Here is a 12,752-nt window from a genome sequence, read left to right as displayed (position 1 = left end):
CACTTTACTTATACTTTTTTCTTTTTTCTTTCTTTGATTGCTTGTACCCATAGGTTAACCTCTTGTGAAACTGTGTTTCACTCTCGAGACAGGTCAGGTGAATCTAAGAGGATTTGTACAACTATCAACATCTGGTTATCTATTTTCTATGACAAACTTGTTGTCTTCAGTCGATGATTCCTTGATGGAAAACACATTCTATTAAGAGTGTGCCATGGTGAAAACACAACACTTGCATTATATCACCACCTACTCTAGTGAGTTTTTTTCGGTTAACCCTTGTCATCTAAGTCAAGTAGAGTAAGGTGATGGGGAAAACCTTAACAAGTATGTTAGAGGTATACATAACATACTTTGTTGAAGGAACAACCTCTTCTACTCTCAATAAGTCAGGATCCCTTTCCCCATTTGAAATAAATAATGGCCTATGCACAGTTCTTTGTAAAAAAAAAATGAAAATATGAAAAAGTTTGAAAAAATTAATAAGGAAAAATAAGAGAAAGGCTTCCTATGCATAGAGGTGATGCAAGTAACTTTGCCGGTGTACTGACCAAGCTCGCTGGCAGCAGAACGATGCTTGTGTTCCTTTGTGACTCCCTAGGGGCACTGCTCAGGACTTCTAGCAGGGGAGCAACACCAGAGATGAAACTTAAACTATGTCTGTCATATTACTTTTGCACCAATATACCCCTCATCCCCAGCCAAAACAACTAGGTTGACTTGGCTTGAAATGTGTGTTGACTGATCAACTGAATGGTAGGGACTACATATTTCACAAAATTCAGTGCAGAAGCCATCATGATCAAAGAAAAGAGCAATACTTCCTAAAGGGTTAGATTCACGTTTCACTGAACAAGGTCCATATGGAGAGCTAGAGTTCCACGAGTGTGTCATTAAGTGTTGTAGTGACTACAACCACCCTCCAAAATTTTGGCTTGCATGAAAATTTCAGAGCCTACCTTAGATCCTGCGATCAATTATCCTTGGTCGCTTGTTGCTAAGATTATCATTTCAAGCTCCCCTCGTTGATCTTAAGAGTTGTATGTGTCCTCTTCTTCATGCAGCATTTGTTATATTCGAGCATAGGTTTTTTTGTTTGTCATCCCAAGGGAATGTTGTCTTTCTTCTAGGGAATTGTGTGCGTATGAGTGGTTTTCATCACATGGACATGTTTCACGCTCACCTCATGCACTCACGTCACGTAGGTTGTTGCATCAAGAAAAGTATGTCTTATGTATTATGGATGTTCTACGTTGTGTCACTATGTGTCTATGTGCGATCACAGTCGAGTCCTATAAACGTTTGCATATGTTTCTATGTTGTCAAATTTAGCCATTTTCCCAAGCAACCTAGTCTCATCCAGCTTCCTAGAATTGTGCGCTTTGCTTATGCAACCATCAAGCTTCCTCCCTTGTCAGCTGAAACCCTACATTTTCTAGAGAAACCAACCTCCCTTGCCTACTCAAATGCCATATTCCATAGAGGCTGCAACCAACACTGCTCTCCAAAAATGTGCAGATCAATCCAGCGACACTGCACTAAGAAATTGTGTAGAGGTGTCCTCCCGGGACCCTTGTCCCATAGCAGTTCCTTGAGCCTCACACTATTTAGTGTTTTCAAAGTTTTCTTGTCTCTCTTACATGCATAAACTATGCAGATGAGCCCCCCAGGGCCTCATTCTAGCAACAGTCACTATCCGTTGAAATTACGCAGATCTATCTCTCAGTGAGTATAGAAAAATGTGACATGTTGAAATTTCTTCCAAGGACTTGTGGGGAAGGACCAAGGAAATGTGTAATGAAAAATATCAAGAATACATTCAAACTTCGTCAGATGCATGATCATCTTGAGGGTAAGTATGGTAAGTAAAGAACATCCTCCAAAGTACACCTCTTAGTTGAGTTTGCAGGACTGCTTGTCATTGTCATTTCATCCTGTCCTCATTATCATGCATGTTCACAAACGCGAAAAGTCATCTCATGTGTTTCATTCACATGTCTTGCTTCTTTTTCACTTGTTCGATCAACTATCATCTTCCACATGTTGATTTCTATGTCATGCTTGCGACATTCTTCTAGTGATGTTGAAGGTTATGTTTAAGTTGTGTTCACCATGTACACATCTATTGCACTCACACATAATGTTATATGCACTATCACACAAGAATCATCGTGGTCACTCAATGATTTACCACAATTTTTGCACTTGTCGCTCGTATCATTGGTTAGTCATGTTTAACATATGTTGTTTTGATGGTTTGAGGTGTCTTGTTGTCGGGTCATGTTGAATATGTGTTTGCAAGGTCGCGTATGCACAAATTCACTCGCTAACACACTTAGTCATTTTGCTAAAGTTTTGATGATCGGATGACACTCTAATAGCTGGAGCTTCACCCTACAATTGAATTAACTAACTGTCACCTAGAATAGTGCAGAAGTTTCAACAAGCCATCTCAATCGGTGTTGCCTACAAGATGATCAACCAACCCTCCTACTCATCAAATGGAGAGTTTGACCAGGCAATGACCCTGAGACTCACGCCCCTAAAAAATTGCGTAGAAGCTGTAGAACTTTCCCACTCTACTGATTGAGGAAATTGTGAGAACATGCCAGACAGACACCAAGTGTCGGTCCCTGTCTCCGTCAAAAGATTGGATAGTTTTTCTAGCCAGCCACCTAGTAAGTGGGCTGGTTGGTCACCCATAAAATTGCACAAATTTCATGAGCAAGCCCCTCAACTGAAAAGCATCTCGCTCAGCTCAGAAACCACACAGGAGGTGTTAAACAAGTCAACCTCATTGCAGTTGCACAGTTTCTTTCTCCAATAACCCCGCAACCCACTACCAGCTCCCTCCATGAATTGAATAGTTTTTGGTGCCAAGCCTCCCGTAACCTGTAGCTAGCTCCCTCTAAGAATTGCATAGCTTTTCTGCCAAGCCCTTCTTCTGCCCGTATTTCTCCCATCAATAAATTGCATAGATTTTCCCTCCAACCGAGCCAGATCCCACAAACAATCATTGCTGATCCGGATAGTCCATCTCAGTCTCCCAACAGCTTTTGTACAATTTTCACTAGCGGTGACTGGAGCTTGCATCCCAACGTGAAACTTTTCTTGCACAGTTTCATAGCCTTTTCCGCTTTTTTGTTCACTTCCATCCGAAAGTGAACAACCATGGATCATAGTAGACGAGGAGGTTTATGGATTTGATTTCATGTCGTCATGAGTGACTGCAAATATAGGTACATGAATAAGAAATGACGTGACAATAGATGGGATGGACAAGGAGGGTACATGTGAGAAGAATACTTTGTGAAAATATGAACATGCCAAGCATGCCAAAGTATAAGAAAATGAGCAATGTGCACATGCAACATCAAGCAAACACCAGTGACCATTAAAGACTTTGCACACCTTGCCATGTAGATGTGAAACTGTGATACACCAAGAGGAAATCCATCCCTCATCAACACTACTACTTGACAAGCACATGAGAAACAACATGAACATACCAGCATTTTTGTGTCTATTCGAGTCATGAGTCATGTCATCCACATCACTAATGTGGTCCATACTATTGTAAATCAATGTAATGTAACGTGGAAGTCCAAGAGAGCCACTTGTAATCTGAAGAGTCATGTAGAGTTGAAAGGAAATGAATGTCAAAGAGTCATGAGGGAAGTCAAATGCTCACAATGGCTAGTTTTACCCTTGGCTATAAATACCCCTCATTTGTATATGCAAAGGAATTTTCACCTTGGCTTATCCCAAATAACCTTGAGAGTTTGTACTCTTTCCTTTAAGGAGCGAGTAGTTGCTCCAATGCCCTGCCCATGGGGTAAGTGATGTATAGTGTATCGATGTGTCTTAGAAGTTTTGCTTAATTCAAAAGGCTGATAATAGGCTTGCACGTTCTCATGCATGTTTTGTAACTATTTGTAATATTAACCTTGAACACTTGTAATGCATTTTGTTTTAACCTATGTTAAACAATTGAACTCATCTAGCTGTTCTAATACATATATTTATGAAAATGTGTTGTATAAGTTGGTAAAATTTTCCTACTCGTGTTGGCTACCTCCCTCGACATCAGAAAAAACCTTTGACGTAAAATTTTTATAATGACCATCGCAATTGTGTGGACTATCTCATTGGGTGTTCTACGTGCTATTCTCCATTGTGTGTTGTCACTGCCACATTCATTTGGACTACTCCTCCGAAAGTTGTGCATGTCCTATTGTGTTGTGTGGCTCTGATAGAGGTGGGACTTCTTCCCTTTCGATTAGAGACTCACTTCTGCCATCTCTCTCTACGGTGAAAGAACCTTGACACAAGTAACACTAGTACTCACAAGGCACATGAACCTCGTTGTTCTTAGACAAAGAAGACCACTCTCACGCACTAACATGAAAGAGCTACGGAATATAATTAATATAATGGAAATCATGCCATCATATGAGATTGGACTCCTACACCAAATGCTGTGAGGTCTAGTTGGGACTTCATACAAGGAAGATTTCGTTAATGTTGGTGGGTCCAACACCATCAACAGAGTCCAAAAAGTTAAAATCCATGAAAGAAACTATGTTGTGTATGATTTAGAATTAGGTAATGTCATACATGCCCTGAAAATGTGGAGGAATTATTTATTAGGAAAAAATAAACCTTAATGACTAACCATATTAGCTTAAAATATATCTTTAGTCCACTAGATCTAAACTCAAGACAAGCTAGATGGATGGCGTTGCTTAGTAAATTTGAATTTGACATAAAACGTATAAAGGGAAAAGAAAAGAAAATAACATATTCCTTGATAAAACATGCTTACCACCTCATGGAAGTGGCAGTTAACATCACAAAAACAAATTTCATGGAGCAGATTCTGAATTCCATAATTGATGACCCAAAATATCTAGAAATACAACAAAAATTACAACAAGTTCACATTCCTGGTTATACAGAAAGTCCTGAAAATTTGTTTTTATACAAGAAAAGACTGTATACTCATAATGCACCTTCTCTGAAAGATACGATACAAGATTAGTATCTTAAGAAACCATGTGTAGGACATCCTAGGTAATAAAAGATGATAACGTAATTGAGGAAAAATATCATTTGGCTCGGTATGAAGAAAGAAGTGAAAGAATACATGTCAAGGTGTTTAGATTGTTAGTAAGTAAAAGTAGAACATCAACACCCTGTTGGGCTATTGAATCCACTTCCCATTCCAAAATGGAAGTGGGACATCATTTCTCTAGATTTTATCACCGTCCTACCGAGAACTAAGAGACAAAATGACTCAATTATGTTTGCATTTGATATATTAAGAAAGGAAGCTCATTTCATACCAATGCCATCGACTTTGGTACTACATAGGTCACCATTACATTTATGAAGGAAATCTTCCGGTTGCATGGGGTACCTAAAATACTATTGTAATATAGAGATGCCAAATTTACCTCAAATTTCTGGAAGTCATTTTTTGGAGACATGGGTACTAAATTAAATTTTACTACAACATACGATCCTGAAAAGGAAGGATAGACTAAAACAACCAATCAAATTTTAGAATACATGCTCCGAATGTATGTTATGTAAAGGCCTGCGAAATGGGAATATTTTCTACATTTAGCTGAATTTGCCTATGACAACAACTATTAGACACTTATTAAAATGAGACCTTTTGAAGCCTTCTATGGAAGGAAATTTCATACACCACTCAGTGGGAATCAACCAAAGGATAAACTTATTTTAGGGCCAGAGGCATTGGACAAAACTAAGAAGACAGTATGAAGAATTCGCGAGAATATTAAAACAACACAAGATCGACAAGATAGTTATGCAGACAAGAAAAGAACATACAAAGAATTAAAATTTGGAATCATGTCTATCTAAGATTAAAAACAAGAAAAAGTACATTAAGGATCAGAACCTACCCAAAATTAGCACCACAGTTTTGTGGACCATTTGAAATTTTAGATTAGGTTGGACCAGTAGCTTATTGATTAGCATTACTAGGTCACATTAAATTTCTTAATGTCTTTCATTTGTCTTTACTTAATAAATACATACATGATAATTCTCACATCATTCATTGGAAAATGCTATAGGTGGAACCCGAAGGCGATTTCTTAGCATAACCTCTCTGTAGTCTAGGAAGGAAAGAGATCTAGCTCTGGAATTGAGCCATCATTTGGGTTAAGGTGTAAGAAAGAAGAAGCTAAGAATTGAACACCAAGGATGGTGTAGCTAAAAGGAAGAATATGTGATATCCCTCAGGGTTTGGTATTAATTAGCATTTTGTTTTTTTTAAAACAAATAATTATTGACCAAACTGTGATAGATTGGAATGGTATTTCCAAAGATTGTACAAATGAACAAGATATACGTGGCTATGTAATAAGTAATGTTTACTACAAAATAAAGTAAAACAAATTTCGAATGAAAATTAGTTGAATGAGATACTTGAGCAATGAAATAATTGCCAATCTCAATCTTAGGTAAGATTGAGACCAATATTCCATGGGAACCTAATGTTTCCAATATGCGAAGATTCAATGGATGGAAGAAAATATACATTAGTCTTCTAGTTGGAAAAAGATTCTAACTATATGAAATGTTAATGTAGTGCAGGATATAAATGGAGGTTTTAACAACAAAAATATTTCCATAAAAGTGGGATGGCGCTAATAGGAAAATTATAATGGAATATATGGTAGAAATATACCTATTGGAAGGATGAAGGAGTTGTTGAAGCTCTGAGGGATCTGGTTGGCAATTTATCTCGGCTTGAGGGGAACTATTGATCAGTTTGTGGTTGGGTGGAAATAAAGTACTCATTGAGTGACTTCTCCATATTTTGATTAGAACTTCTGTGTACTCTAATATGTCTGTAAAACAACTAATTGTGTATTTATGTTTTTAAAATGCATGCTGATAGTAATGTTTTACACTTTGTCGTACTAGAATTATGTTTTTATAATTAAACTAGTGTTTGGTATTTGGAATGACTATAGAGGAGAGAGAACTCCATAACAATCGGTATCTCTGCTTTGTGATAGAGAGGATTACACCATAGCCATAGGTGGATATAGAGCATCTGTTAGAAAATATATATGCATGTCTGAGTAGGGAAAATTATTATGAGCATAAGTAATTTTTATCACTTTAGTTGCACGTTGGGTTGGGGATGGATTCAATTACCAATAGAACTATTGTTATAGATTATAGTGGAAAAATTGTGATTTTCCTTATTTCCTTAAGAGTAAATTACACATACACTATCCACAGTCTAAGTCGCTTCTATTTCTGAAAAGAAATAATTAATATAAATTCATCAAGTCAGGCTATGACTTGAAGGGATGGATAAGAATCTATTGGAAACTAAGCAGAAAAAATGAGAAAACATATGGCGTAGGAAGATAATCCTTCTAGCCTAGAAACTGATATTATTTGGGTTGACAGAGAACCAAAATTGTGTCACCATTACGCACATGAAAAAAATAGGACTGGGGTAGAATCAATACACTTGAAGTCCTTAGACTGACAAATACAATGATTCTAGAAACCTATATATAATTAACAGGTTGGTATAGAGGTGTGCAAAATTCAAAGTTGCTTCTTTACCAGATTAATATTTGACACCATGCGGTAAATAAACCATGGAACATGTTTATAAGACGAGTGTATTAAGAGAATACAACAACACTTAATTCAATATAAGCAAGGAAAAATGTCTAGATACATCTATAACCAATTCACAACCAATCTTCCTCTACCAGTATATATATATATATATACAAAACATAATGAATACGTGGAATACTAGACTACCATTACAAACCAATTTTCTGTAAATACCAAAATTAAGAAGTCTGGTGGCTATTAAATTTATAAATATAGATTGGTAATGTGTATAAGTAGTAAAAAAATGGAAATAAACTGAGATTCTTCGTTAAACAGCCATAGGATGAAATCCTGAAAAAAAAACTCAAACTACAAATTTTGTTTCTCTAGTCTAGTATATGAAAAGAAAGAAAATAATAGCTCTGGTGGATGGAATGTCCATAGAGAGGAAATCTGGTAAAACTCACCAGACCATTATGGAAGTAGTTATGAACTCAGAAGTATAGGAAAACCCTCATCAATGCTCCTACCCAACAGGGCTAGTCGTAGCACTTAATACCTCATAGACAGAAAGGGGCACAAGTCCACCGACCTATGTAATCAAATGGCTTGTTAGTTAGTAATGACCCAAACCCTCGATGGAACTAGATTGACAAGGTAGGGAAGAGAGAGTACTTGCACTAAACTAGCACGACAATCAATTATCTAAGCATACAACTAGCAAATATAATAGGGTAAAATAGTAAATGGGACTCTGGTTATTCCAAAAAAGAAAAAAAAAGAAAAAAACTTGCAAGATATTTTACTTTCTGCACAGTAATTGGAGGTCATGCTCCCATACTCATGAATTGTAATAGGAAGAAAGTTATATTGGTAGACAATGATACCATATAGGATAACCAAAAAATGTAATTAAAATTTAAGAGTGAATAAGTGCCAACTTACCCTTAGTGGGCGTGCATTGATAACCCACTGCAGAATTCATCATAACCACGCCTTCCACTGTCACCATAATCAAGAAACTGAATACACGAGCTCCCACATTGTTCAAAAAATGAGAAAGAAATGGAAAGGGGTAAATGGCTAGGTGAATCGCTTCATAATAATATGTCAAAATAAAAAAGGAAGGGGAGGTAAAATATAACCATTTTCTACGATTTGAAACAGAGAGAGATGGGTCTGGCCTACCTAGATGTCTCAAGTTGCATTTGCATGTTTCAGGGGTAACCCAGACACAAGACATCAAGCGTCACGAAGCTAACCTTTGTAAGTGCCCACCTTAAACTCATGGATTGTGCCTACATAGTTATATTGAAAACCTACAATGAAATATACTAAGTAAATCATAATAGAATTATAAGGCACAAAATTCTTACACCCTCTGAGAAAAAAATACCTGGCTAGGGAATGAATTGGGTTGGCCATCGCAACCAATTTATGTTTTTGCTGCCAACCTTAAAGTGGTTGGAACCGCAACTACAAGATGTTGAGAAAACCCTAACTTAGGAGCAAAACCACCCGACGTGAGTAAAATGGACTAGAGATGGAACTATTTAGCAAGAAAGGAGAAATGTACATGAACACAGGGCCTCTGCTGAGCATAGCGGGGTGATGGAGAGACTAGAGGAGAACCTGCCAAATGACAAGGGGGGAGGGATGAGAAATGCATGTAGGGTTCGAAGGGAAATCCTCCACTATTATATTTTCATCACTCCATCCTCACTATGCACTTACCCCAAGCTCTGAGCCATCATCTAAAGTGCACATGGTATCGTTGAGGTTGGTTAAGAGGATTGGTTCCACACTCGGTTGGTGTACTGACCATCGTAACTATGAAGCTGGGTTATATCAATGTAGGAAGGGGAAACATACATTATATCTTTAGGATTGAAATAGAAATTACATTGACCACTATAGAATAGTCGCAAATATTTTTCAAAGCAACCATCACCATGGTCGCAAAGGTGGAATAATAGAGTGTGACGGTGCATAGCATGGGGTTAAGGAACCTAGGACGCTAACTTCCGTGTAGGGAATACTCATTCATTGGATTTAATTTCTAAAATATCTCAAGGGTATCGAGGCATAGGCTCCCACTATAGTCGGAAGGGTAATGGACCAACTCTTACCATGTAACCTGAAACAAAAAAAATGTAGATCATAGAATAATTATACATACACGAGTAACCTTTCGATAGATGTAGTGAAATTCAAAATAACATGAGAACCAATCACTATTAAATCTGATACATCATATGCAAAACTAATCTTCATAAGAATGTAGAAAAGGAAAAAAATAAAATAAAATTGGGGTGTGTGACATATTCTAAAACAAATATAGATATCCCATTATAATTTCATAACAATGATATGTCATTATAATTTCAGAATATTTAATATGGGAAATGAAATTTTGTAGAGTTATTTATTTATTTATGGAAAATGACTTTTTAATTTTCAAAGTTTTGTCTAATTCAAAACTATTGTAATTTTCATGGCATATATATAATGTTGGTTTGGTTTTTGTTTTTTGTTTTTTTTGTTTTTTGTTCTTTTTTTTGTTTTTTACGTGTGGTTCACAGATACCCATGGTCATTGGGTAGCCGCTACGTCCATAGTTCAACACTGAGTGGACCCCACCCGAAGGGGATCAACACCCCTTGGCCTATTTACTGACCTGACCCCAAGAGCTTTCAGGAATTGACCTTGTGACCTGCCAATTGGCGAGGCACTGATTTGACTAATTGGGGCTATCATATATATAATGTTATTACAATATTTATTATTATTTTTTTATATGTAATTTTTTTTTTTGAATATGGAACATTAACATGATTTCCAAAAGAAGTATGCATTATCAAGAGTTTGAGAGCCTTCTTATTGTTTTTGGTATACTTAATATATTAGGTTCACTTTTCCATCATTTAGTTTGTGTATATTAAATTTATTTATTTTGTATCTTAATCATTGAATTTGTACATTATTTTAAGAATCCATGATAAAACTATATAAAGTCACTAGCCAAAATGAATTAGAGGAAGACAATTTTCGAGTGAAAAATTTCATCTCTATTAATATCTTTTCTCCCTTTCGATTATATTCCTTTGGAAAATGATATACTCTTCAAGATGGGCTCCCCACTTTGAGATTATTCATATTAAACTTATATCATCCAAGCATATAACTTCTCAAATATTTATTTTTGAGACTTCCATTCCATCTTTAGATTTAATACTTTTCTAGAGAACATCCTCTTACTTGGTTATCAATCTTGCACAAATAGTAGGTTTTTATATTGCTATGGTTTCTCCCCACATTTTTTTATTTATCAATTTTCATGTAGTTCTATTATTGGTCATGGATTTTGATCCAAATATTTTAACTTCAAGCATGCATTTAGAATTACATATTATAGAGCATGTTAACCAGGTAAATTAAACCAGATGAAGAAGAAGCAAAAAAACGGAAGAAATCATGAGATAAAAGACACGTCTATTTGATTACAGAGCTCAACCAATGTGGGCTACATCTCTGGGCCCTACTCAACAGTGGGGAGTCCTCCCTTTATTAAATGGAATCAAAGAAATCAAGTACAAGGAACTTTAGAAAAATGACCCTTATACCTTAAATCTGGATGATGGCTTGAAAATTGAGAGCTCGTCTGAAGAAACATACATCCCCACTAAATTCCTGGCATGAAACCATGCCAAATTGACTACAAACTTGCCCAATTCTGAAATCGGTACCTCTGACACTCTAAGGACTATTCAAGCAATTTTTTTTCATGCCCCCCACAGGGTTCCAACCCATGACGTGCTCCTAGTTTCACCTGGATCGAGATTTTGCACCTCCTGGTTCGTGACCTCCACCTTTGTCTCCCTGGTTGTTGTGTAAATGACTAGTGTTTAAGTATTTCACACCAAGCATATTTACCAATGAGTTTTCCATTGGCTAGTTGGTATCATTGGTGCATAGCAATTGGGCGAGTACAGTTCAAACCCTGACCACCCCATACATAACATATATTTTTTAATAGTTGGTGTGGAAGTCCATTCCTTGGCTAGCGGTTACATTGATTTTCGGTGGTTACATTCCATATATGGTAATAGTTTACATTTTCCCATGTCTTATGTGATAGATGTTGGGTGGTGGGCAGGGCCACTAGGGGAGGCGTGCCCCAACATCACTTTTGTTTACATATACTAGGGTTGTGGAGTGTGTGATGTTGAGGTTTGATCGCCCGCCACGGTGTATTGTATATATCTATATATATCTATATATATATATATATATGGTTGGTTAGTGGGGTTGTTGTCTCGCCAAACATTTCTTATATTTTTTAATTTTTTTTTGCCATATTAAGCCCTATTGGTGAAAAGCCTCCTACTGAAAAATAAGGGATATTGGAAAAATTAACCATCTTATAAATTCACCTATTTCTGTGCCTAGATTCTCTGTGCTAGGTTTCGGTCAATTTGTTGCCTCCTTAAGCCTGCCACTTGTCCAACTTTGACTAAAGCATTAACCATCCATAACTTGACCGTACGAACTCGGATTTGAGTGTCATTCACACCATTGGAATCAAGGTAACAAGCACTACAAACTGTTTATGTTTTTGTCTCCATCTAACAACTTTGGTGTTTGAGCTATTTTGAATGCCACTTGTACTTATCAATCCTCTTAGATCATTCCTCCCAACTGAAGATCCTTTCGTCTTCCAAAGGCATGACCACATTCTGCAAACTGTCAGTGTCCTCATTAAATAACACTTTCAACATCTATAGTACATGCAAATCTGGTACATTCTTTGCAATCACATACAAATAACACATGACTCAAACAACCCCATACTTGCCAAGAGTTTATAACACACTCTTTTGTCAAGTTTTACATGATAGAAACCAATAATCCAGCTACTCAGAAATGGACAAAAACATCATTGTTGCTTTAGTGAGCGATGGAAAACACATAACCACTTTTACAATTATTCGCAACATATGATTTATGACCTATGGGTGTGACAAGCTACTATATTTAGTAAAACCATATCTTACTCAATAAAGCAGACCACGACGAATGTGGTGGATTCATTTGTTCAATATATTCACCAACTGGTTTCTTAAGGGGTC

This window comes from Pinus tabuliformis, chromosome J (genome assembly GCF_031772625.1).
Source record: "Pinus tabuliformis cultivar Carrire ecotype Pingquan chromosome J, CPIR1, whole genome shotgun sequence".
Taxonomy (NCBI): domain Eukaryota; kingdom Viridiplantae; phylum Streptophyta; class Pinopsida; order Pinales; family Pinaceae; genus Pinus; species Pinus tabuliformis.
Note: the sequence above shows the minus strand (reverse complement) of the source record.